The following is a 20,684-nucleotide window of genomic DNA, read 5'->3' as shown; positions in this document are numbered from 1 at the left end:
TTTTTTGTTTATTTTTCTTTGTTTAAAAGAAGAATTAAAAAAATACTACTGCCTAAAATTCATGCTTACTAATCTTTTTCCAATTTGTGCCAGGTTTTTGGTAAAACTGATATAAGGCAAAATAAGTGAATATAAATGATATTGTTGCTATGTATTATTACGCATGACATTTTTTAATGTACTGTCGTTTCAATGGACATGGTTTGGAGAACTATGCAATAAAATTTGAAGTAAAAATATAAACGTGCCTCACCCCTCAGCACCCCCAAATATAAAACCAAGTCATGGGTGAAAAACAGAAGACAGCGAACATTCGATTTTTAAAGTCTTTTACACCACATAGGACTTTTTCCCAGTCAAGAAATAGATCAGGCCGGGTGTGGTGGCTCATGCCTGTAATCCCAGTACTTTGGGAGGTTGAGGTGGGTCGATCATGAGGTCAAGAGATCGAGACCATCCTGGTCAACATGGTGAAACCCCGTCTCTACTAAAAATGCAAAAATTAGCTGGGCATGGTGGTGCGTGCCTGTAATCCCAGCTACTCAGGAGGCTGAGGCAGGAGAATTGCTTGAACCCAGGAGGCGGAGGTTGAGGTGAGCTGAGATCGCACCATTGCACTCCAGCCTGGTTAACGAGAGCGAAACTCCGTCTCAAAAAAAAAAGAAAAAAGAAAAGAAAAGAAACAAAGAAAAAGAAATAGATCAATATTTGGGGTTTTGTTGTTATAATAGTTAAGGGTATCTTAATACAACTTTTCTCACTGTAAAAAGCCTTTTAAAGTATTAAGGGTTTTTAAGAACAGTGAAGCACTATCCTCTGTGATCCTCAAGACAAATTTTAAAAAGCTTTTAACTGCGTGCGTTGTATTACTTATGATCAATTACAATTAGACCAGTTGTTTCTGTTATCCCTATCCCTGTATCCACACTTTCTTCTTATCATGCCCAATTTTGCTTAACTACTTCCAGGAAAATACATTTTTTGTCATTCTTGAATTTAAAGTCTCCTAGGGCTCTCTGTTACTTATGCAAAAACTTCGAAACTCTTGAGTTTTGCATTTGTTTTCCTCTTAAAACTGGTCCTAAATCACACGTTAACTTTTCTAAGTGTTTGCAACACGACAAGTAATGTTTCACTTAGGCATATACTGTATTATTGTCAATATAAACTCTTTCATTGTTTTCAAAGATGTGTTGGGTTTTCTATCCTGTATTCCTTTCTTGCGGAATATAGCTATCTTACGGTATAGCCCCAACATAGGATTGTGCATTCTTCTGCCTTATGCCTACCATAATCCTGACAATCTTAAGAAAATTTCTGTATTATTAACTCTTATTGAATGCTCTATTCATTTGTAAATTTAATTCATTATACATACTAAAGTTAGTTTAATTTTGTTTCACAGGCATTTGCTAAACTTTAGGCAGGTCTCTTCATATCCTCCATAGTAGAGCACAAAATTCCACCTTTTGGGATATGCACAAAGATTATTTTTATTATAATATATGTAAGAGTAATTTACAGGAATCAAACACTTAAAATGTTTTCCTTACAGAAAATATTTAAATATTGTAGCTAAATATATGAAATAAAATCCTTGTGAAGTACATTATAAATGTGTTCCTACATTTTTCTCCAATAAAGGAGTTAATTATTTTCATCAGGAACAATAAATATTAAATACTCATAATGAACTCAACAGCATTTAAATGTATTAATACTTTTTTCTCTTTCTATTGACACTATGATATGATTTGCATGTATGTTTTTTGTTTGTTTGTTTAAAAAAATAAACAAAATGACTGCCTACAATTCATCTGTATGAATATTTTCCCAATTTGGGCCGTATGCAGGTTTGTTACATAAGCACATGGCATGAGGTTCAGGTTCGAGGAGACTGACGCCTTCACTCAGGTTGTGGCGACAGGTTTTCCATGCTTGCTGCCTCCCTGTTTCCCCTTGCATGATCCCTAAGGTTTATTGCTGCCATCTTTACAGTCACAGAAATGTTAATTCACACCTTCTAATCACAAAATAAAATAAAATATTAATGTATTCAATTGTTAGTAATTACAAGCAAAGAAACATGACTTTATTTGGTCTTTAAGCCCGCTTAAACTATCAAAAACAATTTATGGACTTTACTGGTGTGACAATCACAGTTTAAAGACTTCTAGTTCCTTACAGCACACCTACTAACTTACAAAGGAAACAAGTAAAAAACACTACTTATTTTTAAAAACCTTGATCATTCACTATCTAAAATACAAGATAGGCACTCATTTTCTGGAGAAAAAAATTGACCTAACTTCATTGTCACATCCGAGATTCAACAAAGAATCAAATTGAGACTATTTTAGAAAATCTCAGAAGTAATATACAAGATGCATTCTAATATTAGCAGAAGGAAAGAAAATATTCACATTGTATTTTTAATAATTTCCAATGTGCCATTTGTAAGTGTTCACTCCATTTGTATGGTATATACTGAGTTTTTAAGGAGATAAGAGTACATAAGAGTCTCAGTTTTTAGGGTTTTACATTGAGGTGCCTATAATAATACAGTCACATTCAAAGCAAAATTAATGTGTCTGTTTGATATATGTAAAAAAAAAAAAAAACAGTCAACAGAGTTGGGGCTCCAAAAATCTCTGGTGTTAAAAGTTCATGTTTTGTAGAGTCTTCTCTAGTTCATTACCTTGGTTCTACAACGGCATTTTAAAGTAGAGATGTAGCAAAAACTCTAGAGAAAAAAATGCTTTCTGTAACCATCTTACAGAAATTCTGTTCGATCATTACAATATTTTTTGAATATGAAACAATTGATTTTAAATTTCTTAAGTCAAGTTTTTCTTTTAAGAATAAATGAGATTGTTTCTTTGATGAATCATTTGCAAATTTATTCTGCAATGAACAGCATTTCACTCAACATCAAACAGAACATATTATGTAGAGATTTTCATAATTTGATGTAAAATATGATTTTAATTATGGAGACCTCAGTGCAGTTTAACATTTGGCAAGCTACTACAAGTCCTTGAACACAGAGGTATACATTGCAAGAAGATAATGCAAACAGCACCAGCATTCTTTGCACATGAAAGGTTGCAAAGAGCAATTATCACTTCATTAATTTGTAATGAAGGCAAATTGGTTGTAAGGGATGGTGACTTGCCATCTCAGACCACTTGTGAAAACAAGTCTGTAATGCCAGCATTTGCTGAGGACTGAAGACAGTAGAAATAAAATCCTTAAATGTGTATTTTCTCATAGCAGCAGCCACAAGAAAAAAATAAATTATTAAAACTGTTGTTATAATGCTCATGTTTCACCTATCTTTCTAATGTAAGAACTAATGTATAATGTGCATGATACATTATCATTATATATCATCAGAGATTCTATTCTTCTATAGTAATTGTCTCAAGGCAGAGATGAAAAAACACATGAGAGACTTAGCATTGGTAACTTAGAATTTGGTGGTGACAGCATCTGTCTCTTCATGCTCCTAATTTTTACAGGTGATCTCTGTGATTGGTATCCATCGAGAACAGCTTCAGCGAAAGGGGATACAAACTAAAGAGGAGCTAAAAATACCTTTTCAAGCTCTAACTATTTACTTTTTAAAAACTGGTTTATTATACTTTAAGTTCTGGGCTACATGTGCAGATTGTGCAGGTTTGTTACATGGGTATACACATGTCCTGGTGGTGGTTTGCTACATCCATCACCCCATTGTCTACGTTAGGTACTTCTCCTAATGATATCCCTCCCCAATCTCCCTATCACCTGCTATGCCTCCCCTATGCCCCTAGACCCCCAATAGGCCCCAGTGTGTTGTGCTCCCTCCCTGTGTCCATGTTTTCTCATTGCTCAACATCCACTTATGAATGAGAGCATGCTGTGTTTGATTTTCTGTTCTTGTGTCAGTTTGCTGAGAATGAAGGTTTCCAGCCTCATCCATGTCCCTGCAAGGACAGGAACTCATCTTTTTTTTTTTTTTTTTTTTTGGCTGCATAATATTCCATGGTGTATCTGTGCCACATTTGCCTTATCCAGTCTATCACTGATGGGCATTTGGGTTGGTTCCAAGTCTGCTATTGTAAACAGTGCCACAATAAACATATGTGTGCATGTGTCTTTATAAAGAATGATTTATAATCCTTTGGCTATATACCCAGTAATGGGATTGCTAGGTCAAATGATATTTTTATTTCTATATCCTTGAGGAATTGTCACCCTGTCTTCCACAATGGTTGAACTAATTTACACTCCCACCAACAGTGTAAACGTGTTCCTATTTCTCCAAATCCTCTCCAGCGTTTGTTGTCTCCAGATGTTTTAATGATTGCCATTCTAACTGGTGTGAGGTGGTATCTCAGTGTGGTTTTGATTTGCATTTCTCTAATGACCAGTGATGATGAGCATTTTTTCATATTTGTTGCCTGCATAAATGTCTTCTTTTGAAAGTTGTCTTTTCATAACCTTTGCCCACTTTTTGATGGGGTCGTGTGTGTTTTTCTTGTAAATTTGTTTTAATTCTTTGTAGATTCTGGATATTAGCCCTTTGTCAGATGGGTAGTTTGTAAAAAAATTTTCCCATTCTTTTTGTATCTGGTTCACTCTATAGATAGTTTCTTTTGCTGTGCAGAAGCTCTTAAGTTTAATTAGATCTTATTTGTCTAACTCTTTAAAATAAACAATTCTGATATTTAGCCTAGCTTCCAGATTTTGAACTAAGCTTTTACTATTAGACCACATAGGCCAAGAGTGGGTTCCTTGATTTTGTCATATTTTTCCAGATCACTTCAACTATAAGAAACCTATGCATCCAAACTTTTTCTCCTGGAGAGTCCATTCTGAACAGAACCACACCGAACCTCTCTATCATCAAAGGTAGTATGGGATTCTAAAGAGGCTTTTAGTTTATATTTTCTAGATAGCACAGTTTCTTGTCACTGAATCAAACATATATTTTTGAGGGAAATATATATTTTAATAATTAAGTGGCATTTAACCAAATAACTATTATGCTAGTATAACATCATAATGGTAATTAAGAATTTATATTTATTGTTGATATTAATTACTTTCATAGAAAACATTCTTAGTTATTTACTAACAAGGAGTAGTAAGGTGAGGAGGAAGTTTCCATTTCCTTTAAGAGAGGCAGAAGCTTCAGTAAATTTAGTTCACAGGCTAATATAATTTGGAAGATATTAAGAAAACATAAAGAGTGTGAGAGAGTTATGATTTACTTTTTAAGACTTAAAACAAGTTTCTAAGAAATTTGTAGGTCACCATAAAAGTAAAATGACATCAGCAATATTGTGAGATTTACATTACTTCTGCATTTCAGCGGTTTCTAAGAAACACCTATTTCTGCGCTTTACAAAATGCTAATGATGATTAATCTTGCACCAGTAATTTTAAGTGATATTAAGTTTGTTCCTGTTATTCATTTCTCCACTCCTGTTTTTTTATTCTCATATTTATTTCCCCTTATACACTCAGAGCCATTTCGAAATTCAGTCTTCATCCTAGGAATATTTGGGCATTTACCAGGCAGCAGCATTTTAAGAATGCATCCACAATATTTTACAGTGAGGCTGTCGCTCTCAAGTGTCAGGCACAAATATATTACATTTCTATTTATTCATAAGTAGTTTTAGCCCATTTTGGTCTAGAAAGTACGCACACACACACACACACATACACACACACACACACACACAGTGAAAGAGAGAAAGAAACATACACATTTATTCATGGATATATATTTCTAAAAGTATATTATGAAAAGATCAGAGTAATATCAAAGAGTTGAGATAAATAAAAAATAGAATTGTTCTTTTGTTTGCGGTTTGTGTGTGTGTGTGGTGTGTGTCAAATCAGAGAATTACATTTGTGGCCAATGAGTCAAGAAGACAGAAGATGGAGATTTGATGTTGGGAAATCCCCATGATTAGCAAGATGTGGAACAGAATCTGAAGACAAATATGACTGAAAAGGGCATGTGTGGAAAGATGTGGACAGTTATCTTAATAATAATAGCTACCATTTGGTCCCCAACCACCTTTAACCTCTACATTTTCAGCAGAAATTTGGTAATGGTATTAGAACTTCCTTATGGACTATAGAAAAGCCAACATCACAGTTTGGCAAAGCATACTGAAAAGATCTGGGAAACCAGGACAAATGTGACAGAATCAGAGATTATGATGAGGAAAACCAACAAAGGATTTTAGAGAGTGGGAAGAGTTAGAAGCAGAATCATGTAAGATCTCTGCTTACAATTCTCAGGAATATTGGGCGTGTCTCAGTACTTTATGTGCTTTTAACAAGCTACAGGCTATTAAAGGCACAATGTTTCCAGAAAGTTTGAGTATGCTGTCCCCTCTGTCTCTGCTTTAGTCAGCAACCTCACAGTTGGACTCATGGATGTCTGCGTTCTTTTTCTCTGTCCTCTAGTTCCTTCATAACCCTAGACTTAGACAAGACCTGAAGCAGTGTGAGCTCCACTCTTCTAGAAGCTTTATTTTCCTCTCACCTGAGATTCAGGGTTACTATACCAAGATCTCAGGTCTGTTGCAATGCTACCACACCTTTGGACAAATATCCCATACTTCTAACTTAGTCTTTAATTCCTTTATGTCATCGTTTTTAAATTCTGGTTAAGCAGGGAACCAGGAAGATTTTTAAGAATACTGCTCCCCAGACACTAAAAAAAAAAAAAAAAAAAAAAAAAAAAAAAAAAAAAAAAAAAAACCTAGGTGATTTCAACATTCTAACCCCTAACGCTGAGAACTAATGCTATATATTTCTTGGCCAACTGGACTTTTAACTTCCACGCGCGACATGAACTGATATGATGCTCCAATATCAGCTTCCATGAATTCTGGGTCTTCTTAGAAACTGCATCTAAAGTGGCCTCCTCCTCCGTCTCTGTAGCATGGTCTTATGTTCAGCCCTTAACCTATCTGTGATTTTTCATTCCAGATTTGCCAAGGCCTAGACATGCCTTACAGAGAAGCTCACCTGAATAACCTCATCTTCTACCTCCTGCAAGGAATGGTAAGATATTATTACAACAAACCAAGTAAATCCTCACAGTGTTCCTTTTCACCTCTGGTAGTAGTACACCTGGCAAAACAGGTGTATTACAAAAGCATGTAAACAGTGTGTGGGGTAATTACTTTCAATCACATAATTCTACTTGTATGAATGAAAGACAATTGATTTTAGACATGCTACTATTTTTATAATTTGTTGTAATTTAATAGTATTCCACCGTGATTTTCTGTGGTGATTTGTGATTTTTGAAAATGCTCTCAAAATTGTAGTTGTATTCAGTGTTACATAAACATATTAAATATTTCTATGTGCAAAGCTTAAGTAAAAAGTTAAGTATAATTATTTTTCTTTTGTTTTTGTTTTTGATTTTTTATTTTTATTTTTTATTTTTATTTATTTATTTTTTTTTTGAGACAGTCTCACTCTGTCATCCAGGCTAGGATGCAGCAGGGTGATCTCGGCTCACTGCAACCTCTGCCTCCCGAGTTCAGGATCCTCCTGCCTCAGTCTCTGGAGTAGCTGGGATCACAGGCATGCAGTGCCATGCCCAACTACATTTTTTTTTTTTGTATTTTCAGTGGAGATGGAGTTTTGCCATGTTGGCAAGGCTGGTCTCTAATTCCTGGCCTCAAGTGAGCCACCTGCTTTGGCTTTCGAAAATGCTGGGATTACAGGTATGAGACACCACGACTGGCCCCAAAATGTGATTTTTCTTATCAGAAATTGATGGTGGTAAAGGAGGCATAATACATAAAGAAGATGACGATATGTTCTGTATTTGACGGTCTCAACTATAAGGAGTTGTTGAGAAAGGAAAGACGATCAAGGGAAGGAAGGTCCTGGAAAAGGATAAGGAAGAAGAAATAAATGATAGAATTATTGGAACCTCTGTAAATGAAAATAAAGAAGAACACAAACAGAGAAAAATAGCAGGCTTAGCACATGTGAGGACAGAACCTGTTTAAGTGACTGGGTTCCAGTATGTGTGGGAGATAGGGCACTGAGCTGTGGATATGTGGACAAGTACTTTAAGTCCTCACTTAACATCCTCGAAAGGTTCTTGGAATCTGTGACTTTAAACAATGTATAACAAAACCAGTTTCACCCAGGGCTGATTGATAAAAACAAGAGTCAATTTCCCATGGGATATTTCTGGTTATGAAAACATCACCAAATTTCTAAATAAACATTCAAAGCACTTCTAATATTAAACATGGAAATAAATGTAAAGTACATCTTCATTTAAGAAAGATTCATGAAAACAAGATAATTATAAACCCAATCGTGGGTGAATCACTGTGAGACAGTGGTCATAACGGGCAGTGGGTTACATCTGGGAATGAATATTTGCAAAGCAAGAACCTTAAGGAGCACCTCCTCCCACTGTGTAGTTCAGAAACTATGAGAAATATGGTGGCTTCCAAGTGCCTTTGTTCTGCCTCATTTAATGCCATACATTTGTATGATTATTGTACACATGACACATTTTTTAAGTAGTTTGTATTCATTCATTTATTCCTTTTCTGACCTGCTGATATGGTTTGGCTTCTGTGTCCCCACCTAAATCTCATGTTGAACTGTAATCCACAGTGTTAGGGGAGGGATCTGGTGGGAGGTGACTGGACCATGTGGGTGGATTTTCCCCTTCTATTTTTATGATAGTGAATGAGTTCTCATGAGATCTGGTTGTTTGAAAGTGCATAGCCTTTCCTTCTTTACTCTGTCTTCCTCCTACTCCCGCCATGTAGTATGTGGTATGTGCTGGCTTCCCTGTTGCCTTCTACCATTAGTGCAAGTTTCCTGAGGCCTCCCCAGCCATGCTTCCTGTACAGCCTGCAGAAACATGAGCCAATTAAACTTCTATTCTTTATAAATTACCCAGTCTGAAGTGGTGTTTTTATAGCAATGTGAGAACAGAGTAATACACCTGCTTATTCCGGTTTAGGGTTGGGGTGGCTGGAACCTATTCCAGCAGCTCAGGGCACAAGTCAGGAGCCAGCGCTGGACAGGAAGCTATCCTATTGCAGGGTGCACTCACACACAGCATACTCACTCAGACTGGGACCAGGCAGACATGCCATTTCAACTAATGAGCATATCTTTGGGATATGGGAGAAAACCAGAGCACCCAGACAAAACTCGTGCAGACATGGGGACGATGTGAACACTCCACACAGTGTCCCTGGCTGTGAATTATTTTTGAGAAACACCAGTGTTACAATGAAAGATATTGGACAGTATCTTTTAATTTCAATATTGAACAGTGTCAGAAATGTAAGGCCAGGGGTAATTTGGCCAATACAACGTGTCTCTGCTTCCTTTGCCACAGTGAGAAACTACGGAAGAGAGGTGCATTGTGAGCTCTGGACTGAGAGATGGTACTATAGAGAACAAAAAAGAGAACAGCTTTAGAAAGACCATGGCAAAGACCCAGGAAAGACTTTTTAAGATGACTTCTGTTGAATAATTATACACTGAATATTTCCCAAAAAGATTATAAAGATATGCTCTTTTTTCCCTATGAATGCATGTGGTGAGTATCTACATGTAAAGATATTAACTCAGCTTATCTTAGAATTTTTGATAACCAAAACATATTTCAGAATGATTATTCTTTATATGGAAAGATGCAGCATCAACAAAAAAATAGACAAGGTCTGTGTATATAAATAAATTGGTATCTTTAATTTTTCTCTGTGAAATAATGTCCTGTTAAGACTCCCTGTATCTCCTTTCAAGAATATTCCATTTTTGTTTATTGACTAACTACTGTGTATGAGGCTCTATACTGATAATGCAGGTATGACATAGATAGACAGGATAGCTATGCTTATAGGGCATGACCTCTACCAGTTACATCTACTTTTATTTTATACACAATATACTCATTCATTTCTCTATTCATTAGTCTTGCTTCCTTCCACAGTCTCTGGTTTTGTTCATTTTCCTCTCCCAAGCATCTAGCCCTGTGCCTAAAACCAAGTAAGCACCCTATTTTAATTTACTAAAATTAAACAGCATACAATATGCCAAATGTCAAACTTCTGTAATTTACAAAGTACCAACAGAAGTGTGCTTTCTGCTACATGCAGCATTGGATTTAGAAAATCAGTATTGCAGGTAGTTATCCGTCAGAGAGTGGTCCTAACTGAGTAACTATAAGACTCATGACAGACTTATAGGAAAAAAGAAGGAATAAATTTCTAGAAATTGTATCAATAAATTTATAATACAGATTTTTGAAATAGAGGGTGAAAATAGTTTTGGAAGATGAAGAAAAAGAATCTGAAAACCTGAGATATAGTGTGCTGGAAATAAAAAAAAAATCAAAAATGATTAAAAATACTTAAAGATCTACCAAAAAAGGAAATTTCTAACTTGAAGCATTGACTTGAAACAGATACATTATGCTAAAATATAAAGTATAACATAGGGAGATCTTATATAATTCACCATTGTCAAGAAGTTTCAATGAAGTGTGCTATTTGAATTTATTTTTCTTCTGAGGGGAAGAATGTGGATATAAAATAAAAGATAATAAAAATATCATTTACATTATAAATGTTTGGTTTTTAAATAATGAAATATGTTTACTTATAATGTAAAGGAAACTTAGATTGCAAAACTGTTCTTTATAAAACTATAGTGGTGACATATACAATTATCTGAAAATTTCCTCAGCAAAACGGAAGTCAATATGATTTAAAAATTGTCTAATAAGTTTTTAATCTATTCTGTAAAAGTTAGAATGAAGACAATATACTGGTGACACTCATCAGAGATTTTCTCACTGTGTCCTCCTGTTCATATACAGCCAAATGGTTTTACTTTTTATAGAGTAAATTTCCCTTAAATATTAGAGAGTAGGACAATGAGACTATCATGTTTCTAACTTTTGGAAAGAAGTTCAAGGTGAAATTGTTCAATAAAAAAGTAATTTTAGAATTCAGCATAACTGCTTGAAGATAATGAGGAAAATTCCATGCACATTGACTTAACTTGTCTAGACGGAAAACTGTGCTAAGATGGACATTTCAGAATTATTACAAATGGCCGACTACTTAGAAATTAATGCATAACAGTGACAGCAGTACATTTCATATCAGTTGTGAGATTCATGCAATTTCCTGCTAGGATAATGGGTCATAGCCACAGTAATTCATAGCAATTTACAATATACCTGTGGAGCACTCCCAGTGACAGAAATTAACTCATGTCACTATGGAACATATGCTAAGTTTTACAGATCTTCAGATAGCTAAATTTACTTTTTAACAAAATATAGAGCACTCTCTGAAATGTAAGCCGCTTTATGGCACCAATTTTAAAGCTACAGAGACCTCTTCTACTGCTCATTTCACAAGAGCAGCAACCATACTTTACAGAAACATCTTTAATCTTTTCTCCATTGAGTGTCCTGGGGATCCTAGATTTAAGGGTCTAACCTCTAGAGATAAAAGACCCTGCATTTGAAACCTAGCTCTGCTACTCAATAACTAAGAGATTCAATAGAGTATAATTTAATTGATGCATCTGTAGAATGGGGAAAATAATGACATTTTCTAGAGATGTTCTGAACAAATATAGATTGTCCATTTAAAATGGTTGCAACTATGTTTGCCACATGGGAAGCAGTAAATAAACATGAATTGTTATTATGCCGAAAAGGCTTAGTTAACAAAAAGTGTCACCAGAATACACTGGTTTGTTTTCCCTATAAAATATTAGAAGCGTATTTTTAAAATCAAAGTTTGTCTATTTATTATTCCTTTTCACTTGCTAGATTTTCTCTCTCTTCAAATTTGAGGCTATAACAATTCCGACCAGTGTAAGTCTGTTTTACTCTTTTGAAATTCACTAAATATAATTGACAAAAGATAACTGAATATTTGGTTGCTTCATTTTTTATTTTTTTATTTTTTTGAGACAGGGTCTTGCTCTGTCACCCAGGCTAGAGTAAAGTGTTACGATCTCAGCTCACTGCAACCTCTGGCTCTCGGGGTTCAAGTGATTCTCCCACCTCGGCCTCTCCAGTAGCTGGGACTACAGGCATGCACCACCAGGTCGGGCTAATCTCTGTATTTTTTGGTAGAAACAGGGTTTCACCATGTTGGCCAACCTGGTCTCGAATTCTCGACCTCAAGAAATCCACCTGCCTTGGCCTCACAAAGTGCTACGATTACAAGTGTGAGCCACAGCACCTGGCCACATTTTTATTAGAAATGAATTTGCAATCTTTTATCTAAGATATATGTGCCTTTCTAAACTAGAATAAAATATTTGCCAATAGTATTCCATATCTTACCATGTTCTATATGACCGCAATTGTATTAGACATGTGACTTGACTTCTTTTTACTATTACCTTTTTAAAAATTAAAATATATCTGCAATCTCTCTGCATAACATGTCAAGAGATATATGCCATAGTTTAAAAAAAGTAAGTGTTCTTATGTTTGTTATGCTTTTACTTCATACCAAACAATATGTCAAGCCTCTGGTATCTCATGTTTAAAATGGAGATGATTTTTTCACTGGGTGGGAATTTTATTTTTATATATATATTTTTTGATTATGGTATCTTCCTGTTTTTATTGAGCTATAATTAACATGTTATAAAATTAATCTGTTTAAAGCACACAATTCAATCCTTCTAGTATGCTCCCAGGTTGCGCAGAAATCTTCATGATCAAACTGCAGACCCTTTAAATCATCCCAACAAGAAACTGTACTCATGAGCAGCCATCTCTCATTCTCCCTCCTCCATGCCTCTTAGTATTTTATTTTTTCTTATTTTTTTATTATACGGTAAGTTCTGGGGTACATGTGTAGATCGTGCAGGATTGTTACACAGGTATACACATCCCACGGTGGTCTGCTGCATCTCTCCCCTCTTCATCTACATCAGGTACTTCTCCTAGTGTTGTCCCTCCCCAACCCCCCCACCCCCTGGTATCCCTCCCCTAACTCCCTCACCACCCAACAGGCCCTGGTGTGTGTTGTTCCCTTCTCTGTGTCCACGTGTACTCATTGCTCAACACCCACTTATGAGTGAGAACATGCGGTGTTTGGTTTTCTGTTCTTGTGTCAGTTTGCTGAGAATAATGGTTTCCAGCTTCATCCATGTCCCTGCAAAGGACATTAACTCATCCTTTTTTATGGCTGCATAGTATTCCATGGTATATATGTGCCACATTTTCTTTATCCAGTCTATCACTGATGGGCATTTGGGTTGGTCCCAAGTTTTTGCTATTGTGAACAGTGCTGTAATAAACATACATGTGCATGTGTCTCTAGAATAGAATGATTTATAATCCTTTGGCTATATACTCCAGTAATGGGATTGCTGGGTCAAGTGGTATTTTTATTTCTAGATCCTTGAGGAATTGCCACACTGCCTTCCATAATGATTAAACTAATTTACATTCTGGATGATCTAGATGAGGACTGGGGGCAGATGGACCCAAGAGTTATTGTGGTTAGCTAAGGGAGGGGTAATGGAGACTTGTTCATTACTGATACCCAACACCCAGGGCAGGTCTATATAATCCACTTATTGAATTAGCAATGCATGAATGAATTTTTGAATGACAGTAATATTTAAGAGGAGGACTAGGCCTTGGTAAATGATTGATATTTGCTTTGAGAAAACTGGAAACCTGAAAATGACTCTGAGGTTTTAAGCTAACATCAGATAATCATATTGACCATTTTATGTTCAAGGTAATGGTTTTTTCCAGTATTGTGACATTTTTATCCTTGAAAACTCTGTGCTGCAGGTGGCATCATGAACTAATTCTATAGATGAGACAAAATGAAGCTTAGAAGGGTGTTCGATAACTCTCCTAAATCCGTTAGCTGGTAAATGGCGGAGCCTGGATTCAAACCCAGAACTTTGATTGCAAAATGTTTCTGTTTTATATGAACCTGTCTTAGTGACTTGGAAGTGATGTTATGAGTGGAAAGAGCAGCAAAACAGGTGGGAAAGCTTATGCAAAGAAGAGGAGCAAAAATTTAATATGGGTAGAGTCTAATAATGTCAACATGAAACACAGAAAAAGATGTTTTCAAAAGTTGAAATGGATACTAGAATTCAGAAAAAAATTGTAAGAGTAGAAATTCAGATTTTGGAGTCATGTAATTAAAGTTTTAGGAATATTATGATTAAAAGGTACAAGAAGAATGAAATGTCAGAAAACGTATTATGAAATGCTTGTGTTTACAGCATAGGAAGAGAAAGATGAGTTAATGAGAGAAACGGAAATATTGTATTATCTAAATTGCAACATCCATATTGAAATGTTCCCACATCAAAAAGTTTTCAAGTTAAGCATGGTATATACAGCTGAAAAAGGAGCACTTACAGAGGTGAGAATAAAATAAGGGGAAAAGAATATCAGAGTTGCCAGAGAGAAGAGAATTTCAATAACTGAATAGGAGAATACTTTAGAGCAAAGTGTGGCCTGAGAAGAATGAACTGACAAGAAGAAGGATATTAATGACTGTTTTATATATATATATATATATATATATATATATATATATTTGTTAGCAGATGTTTTCACAAAACATTATTCAACTCGTAAAGCATAGCAGAGAAGTCAAAGCAGATATGTAGATTTTTTTCTAACACTTTGATTATTGAACAGAAAAATATTCAGTAGATTCTATAGGAGATTTGAGAGCTTTCTTTATAGATTTGAGAACTTTCTTTATAGATTTCTTAATTAATATCCAGAGAGAGAGACAGAAACACATTCAATGTCAAAGTTAAAAAAGTACAACCTAGACCAGATCTTCTTACTCCTAGTCCCGAACAAGCGCCAGTAAACCACATTATTTCTGCATGGCAGAAGGGACTAATTGTAAAGTCAGTTTGGGTAAAACTCAGCTCCACTATTAATTAATATGAGATTCAAAGTGGGAATTCTCCTCAGTTACAGGCAAAGATTAATAACTTTGAAATAAATACAGAAATATAGTATTACTATAATTTTGTATGAACCTGGTTACCTTATTAAAATCTTATTTTGTTAGCACATCAATTTATGTACTATAAAGAGTATGTTTTAACAAGTTCTGAAATATTAGTATTTTTAAAGAAAAGTTACATTTCTGGAAGAATATTCGGGAATGGACTAAATCTTATTTTAATCCTGACCTAAAAGTGATTATAAATAAATCATAAGTGATAAATATTCCACTTTGAAAATTATCATATGGTCACAAATGTTCTATAGTATATAGTGTGTTCGGTTTCATAGCCTAATGTGAATATATGTACTAGCAAAAATAATAAAATACATTGGAATCAAAAATAGCCATTTGTACGTGAAATTTTAGAGATGAAGGAACAACATTATAAATTTTGAGCTCAGAAAAATGGTTCAAAATTATTTATATAACATGTTCATAGCAGGTAAACATATTGGGAAAACTTAAAAAGCTAAACAGTGTATTCATATTTTGAGTAATTATATTTTTTCCAAGAAAAGTAATTTAATTTCATTTAAAAATATTATTTTAAATATTATTTTTAATTGACAAATAATAATGGTACCTATTTATAGAGCACATAGTCACATTTTGGAATATATAACATACAGTGAACAAATGGGGTAATTAGTATATCTATCATCTCACACATTTGTCATTTCTTCCTGTTGGAATTGTTCAATATCCTCCTTCTAGTTATTTGAAACTATATAAGATTATTAACTGTAGCTATCCTGCAGCGGTATAGAACACTACCAGTTATTCCTCCTCACTAGCTGTAATTTTGTTTTTTTTTTTTGTTTTTTTTTTTTGTTTTTTTTTGAGACGGAGTTTCACTCTTGTTACCCAGGCTGGAGTGCAATGGTGCGATCTCGGCTCACCGCAACCTCCGCCTCCTGGGTTCAGGCAATTCTCCTGCCTCAACCTCCTGAGTAGCTGGGATTACAGGCATGCGCCACCATGCCCAGCTAATGTTTTGTATTTTTAGTAGAGACGGGGTTTCACCATGTTGACCAGGATGGTCTCGATCTCTTGACCTTGTGATCCACCCGCCTCGGCCTCGCAAAGTGCTGGGATTACAGGCTTAAGCCACCGCACCCGGCATTTTGTGTTCTTTAAAAAATCTCTCTCTATATCCATTCTTCATCAAAAATGAAGAAAATCTTTCTAATTACAAATGGAATTGTGAAAAACAGGGTTATCAAATTGTAATAATTGTTCCCACGGTAATGCCAAGACCACTATCATTTGGTGGGGACCAGCTACAGGTTATCATCAGAGCAATATTTTGAACTTAAAAGAAATTTTTGAACTCAAAAATCATGGTCACCTACTTAAGCTATAAGGATCTTGTCTTTGTTCACAGCTTAACCACTTTTTTGTGTGGCATCTCAAATATTTTCATATTTGTAAATGGCCTACATAAAGAAAAGATATTCAGAGAATATATTATTTTGTAGTTTCAAATATTTGCATAAAGTAAATATGCAACTTTAAGCAATTGCATCTCTATTTACTATCTAAATACATTTTTGTTCCAACTTTGTACAAATAATTTCAGAGATTATTCACAAACGAATTCAATATTTATATATTAAAAGGTGTGTAAAAATATATTTATTTGAAAATACTTCTGGAAATTCTACCTCAAATTTTACATGTGATTATTGATTTCTTTTTGCTCTCCTAATCTGATTAGGCTAAATTCACTATATTTTAAAGCAGTTATTTACTCTGAATTAGGAGCAGGATGGCTCCTTACATTATTTGCCTAATATTACATGTCTCCAGAGAATCCTTCAGCTTCTAGGGCTGTATCACACCTGAAATGGTAATATGTACCAGTTTTCTCTGTATTAGAATCTTCTATTCTAAATATGAAATCCAAGTCACTACCATAAAATTAAGTAGAATTGCATTGAAGAAACCCAATATTAACTCTGTAATTTATAGATTTTTATAAGTATACCAGAAGGCAAATATTTTGGTCAATTGTGTATTCTGGTTACTGGAGAACTAATTCCTAAATCTACAGTCATTTTATTTATTTCTACCTAATGTGTATAAATATATGAATGTATTTTTATATATAAAATATTTCTTAATGTATGTAGATTATATAGTGCATTTTGCCCTTTATTTATATTTATTATTATAGTTTCCTTACTATTTTGAAGAAAATTAACCCTTTACCCCTATACTCTGGATCTAAGAAGGCTCAGAATACATCATTTTCAGTATCAAAAGTCACTCGACTGTATTGCAGGCACTGAATGTACGTTAATGAATATGGATAGTGTAGTGTCGTTTCTAGAACAAAATATTATACCTAGGATTCTCCTCTTGGAGCTTGATATTTTTTCACAGGGCTTGCCAAATCCTTAATCATGCCCCACATGCTTTTCATGGGCCAGACACATTTCTAAGTTCTTGATATTTATAAATCTAATATAGTCCTCATAACCAACCTACAAGGTAAATAAATAAATAAATAAATAACATCTCCTCTCTAAAGATGAAGACATGGAGCTGCCAAAAGCTTAAGGAAGGTCCTGAAGCCACACACTAGGGTGGGACAAAAAGGAGCTTTGACTTCCGCATTCTAGTTCAAGACTAAAATCACGCTTCCCTGCTGGTTTGGTTTGGCTGATATCACTTCTCTTTCTGTTTTGTGTTTTGTTTTTGTTTTTCCCCTGCTCCTCTGCTTTTGAGTGCTGAACCAGTGAGTGCCTATTCATTGATTTTTTTTAAAAAAAATTTATTTATTATACTTTATGTTCTGGGGTACATGTGCAGATCCTGCAGGTCTGTTGCATAGGTATTCACGTGCCATGGTGGTGGTGGGCTGCACCCATTGCTACATCATCTACATTAGGTATTCCTCCTGATGCTATCCCTCCCCAATCCTCTCACCCCCTGCTATTTTTTCCCTAGCCCCTCCACCTCCCAGGCCCTACTTCCCTGTGTCCGTGTGTTCTCATTGTTCAACATCCACTTATGAGTGAAAACATGTGGTGTTTGGTTTTCTGTTCTTGTGTCAACTTGCTAAGAATAATGGTTTCCGGCTTCATCCATGTTCCTGCAAAGGACATAAATGCATCCTTTTTTATGTCTGCATAGTATTCCATGCTATATATGTGAACAGACACTGTTTCAAAGAAGACATTTATGCAGCCAACAAACATAAGAAAGAAAGCTCATCATCACAGGTCATTAGGGAAATGCAAATCAAAACCACATTGAGATACCACCTCAAGCCAGTTAGGATGGTCATCATTAGAAAGTCAGGAGACAACAGATGCTGGAGAAGATGTAGAGAAATAGGAACGCTTTTACACTGTTGGTGGGAGTAAATTGATTCAACCATTGTGCAAGACCGTGTGAGGATTCTTCAAGGATCTACTCACTGATTTTAAGACCCAATTTAACTGGCACCTATTCTAAGATTGTCTTCGCTCCTTACCAAGCTTGCCACTGGCTCCTCAGCTGCACACTTTCATCACTTTCTAAACAGCTCCACTATGGCATGTCTAGTACTGCACTGCTTTGCTTAACGTTTTCCTCCAAGAAGGTTTCACTTTTTCTCAAAGTAAAATGATGCGATCTCTAAGAGTAAACATTCTCCGTTTTACTGCAGACTCTAGCAGAGTGCTGGAAATATGTACTTGCAGAGGGAGATCTGTAAGGATATAATACTAGTTGGGTACAATTAGGAATCCTGGCAACTCTGGGAAGCTGGAGAGTGCATTAGTGGTCAGAAGAAACTTCACTTTAATTTTTAGTAAACACTGTGACTCAAATATGTCCATCTATTTTTGTCTTCTAATCTAGCATAACATCTGGCAAGGGTCACCCAATCAATGCTTATTACACTAATGAAAGAGCAATATTGTATTTTAATATTTCCAATAAAAAGAATAAAATAAAATGGGTAAACATCTAAACATATGTATAGGCTGAATCGTATACCCCCAAAATTACTACGTTGAAGTTCTAACCCTCAGGATCTCAGAATGTGAGCATATTTGGAAAGACCATCTGTAAAGAGGTAATTACATGAAAATGAAGGTATTGTGAGCTCTAACTCAATGCTACTGAAGAAGTCTTATAACAAGAGGAAATCTGAAAACAGACACATATTGAGGGAAGACAATGTGAAGAGACAAGAGAAGACAGCCATTTATAAGCCAAAGAAAAAAAAAGAGGCTTGAAACACATTCGTACCAACTGTGTTATCTCAAAGGTTTTCATATTTTGTAAATAGCCTACATAAAGAGAAGATATTCACAGAATATATTAGTTTGTGATTTCACATGTTATATTTATATAAACTAAAACTTTATGCAATTACACCTGTAATTCCAGGTTCTCAGAGGGAACAATGCTGTCGATACGTTAATCTCACACTTTCAGGCTGTGAGAAAATTAGATATATTGTTTAAATCACCCAGTCTGTGGTATTTAGTCACACCTATGTAACAAACAATATATCATCTAACAATATTTACACAAAACTTGAATGTTTAATATTCAAATAAAGTTTATGTTTGTAGCATATCGGTTAATCGGTTACCCAGTTAATCAGTAGATACATTATATTTTTCTCTGAAATGACTGGTTCATTTGTTTTCATAGGTGCACCTGTCAATCGAGGAGTATTGAAGAGAGCCAGGAAAAAGAATTTAAAGTACTATCATGCGACCAGTCCAGAAATGTTAACATTTTTCTTCATCAGATTCTCTTAGTAAGGGTTAAAAAGATAAGTAAAGGAGGTCAGGTGCGGTGGCTCACGCCTGTAATCCCAGCACTTTGGGAGGCCGAGGAGGGTGGATCACGAGGTCAAGAGATCAAGACCATCCTGGTCAATATGGGGAAACCCTGTCTCTACTAAGAATACAAAAAATTAGCTGGGCATGGTGGCGCATGCCTGTAATCCCAGCTACTTGGGAGGCTGAGGCAGGAGATTGCCTGAACTCAGGAGGCGGAGGTTGTGGTGAGCCGAGATCGTGCCATTGCACTCCAGCCTGGGTAACAAGAGCGAAACTCCGTCTCAAAAAAAAAAAAAAAAAAAAAAAAAAAAGATAAGTAAAGGAAAGTATGACCTGATTTCAGTAAGAAACATAATATAAATCAAAAAAGCAGATGCAGCCTTTAGGCAAAGTAGTCATAAAATGGTTAAATAGTAAAACCTCGAACTGCTACAGATGGAAGACGTTTAATAGTCTTGCCCAGGAAGTGTCTTAGGTTCAAATTTCTGCCCAATGAGTTACCTGTTTTCAGCTCAGATCTAATGTTGGAATTATGCTTCCAAATAAGACTAACTGGGTTTAAAAATTGGTTTTCCAGTATTAAATCTCAGTGGAAAATAGCAAGGCTACTAAACAAAGGAAGATGTTTTAATAATAAATTGCAGAGTGTAATGGACATAATGGACACAATTAATGTCTCCTTACTAATCCATTGTTTTCAATAGATTACTTACAGCAATTTCTTTTTTAAAAATAGATAATATAAAAAATTATTGCAAGTGAAAGCAAGGGTTCTGTTTTGGAATAAAAGCAATGTGTCAGGCTGGCAATAAAAAACTCAGGAAGGCAATAAAAAACTCAAAGTAAC

The 20,684-nt window shown here is 35.2% G+C and overlaps 1 protein-coding gene across 3 annotated transcripts in view; it reads right to left on the bottom strand.

The window, feature by feature from the left end:
- The window catches only part of EPHA3 (EPH receptor A3), a 367,515-nt gene that overhangs the window by 262,716 nt on the left and 84,115 nt on the right, over positions 1-20,684 (bottom strand). The window lies entirely within an intron of this gene.

The sequence above is a fragment of the Saimiri boliviensis genome, chromosome 18 (assembly GCF_048565385.1).
Source record: "Saimiri boliviensis isolate mSaiBol1 chromosome 18, mSaiBol1.pri, whole genome shotgun sequence".
Lineage (NCBI taxonomy): Eukaryota > Metazoa > Chordata > Mammalia > Primates > Cebidae > Saimiri > Saimiri boliviensis.
The sequence above is the reverse complement of the archived record's forward strand: the minus strand, read 5'-3'. Positions and strand labels throughout refer to the sequence as shown.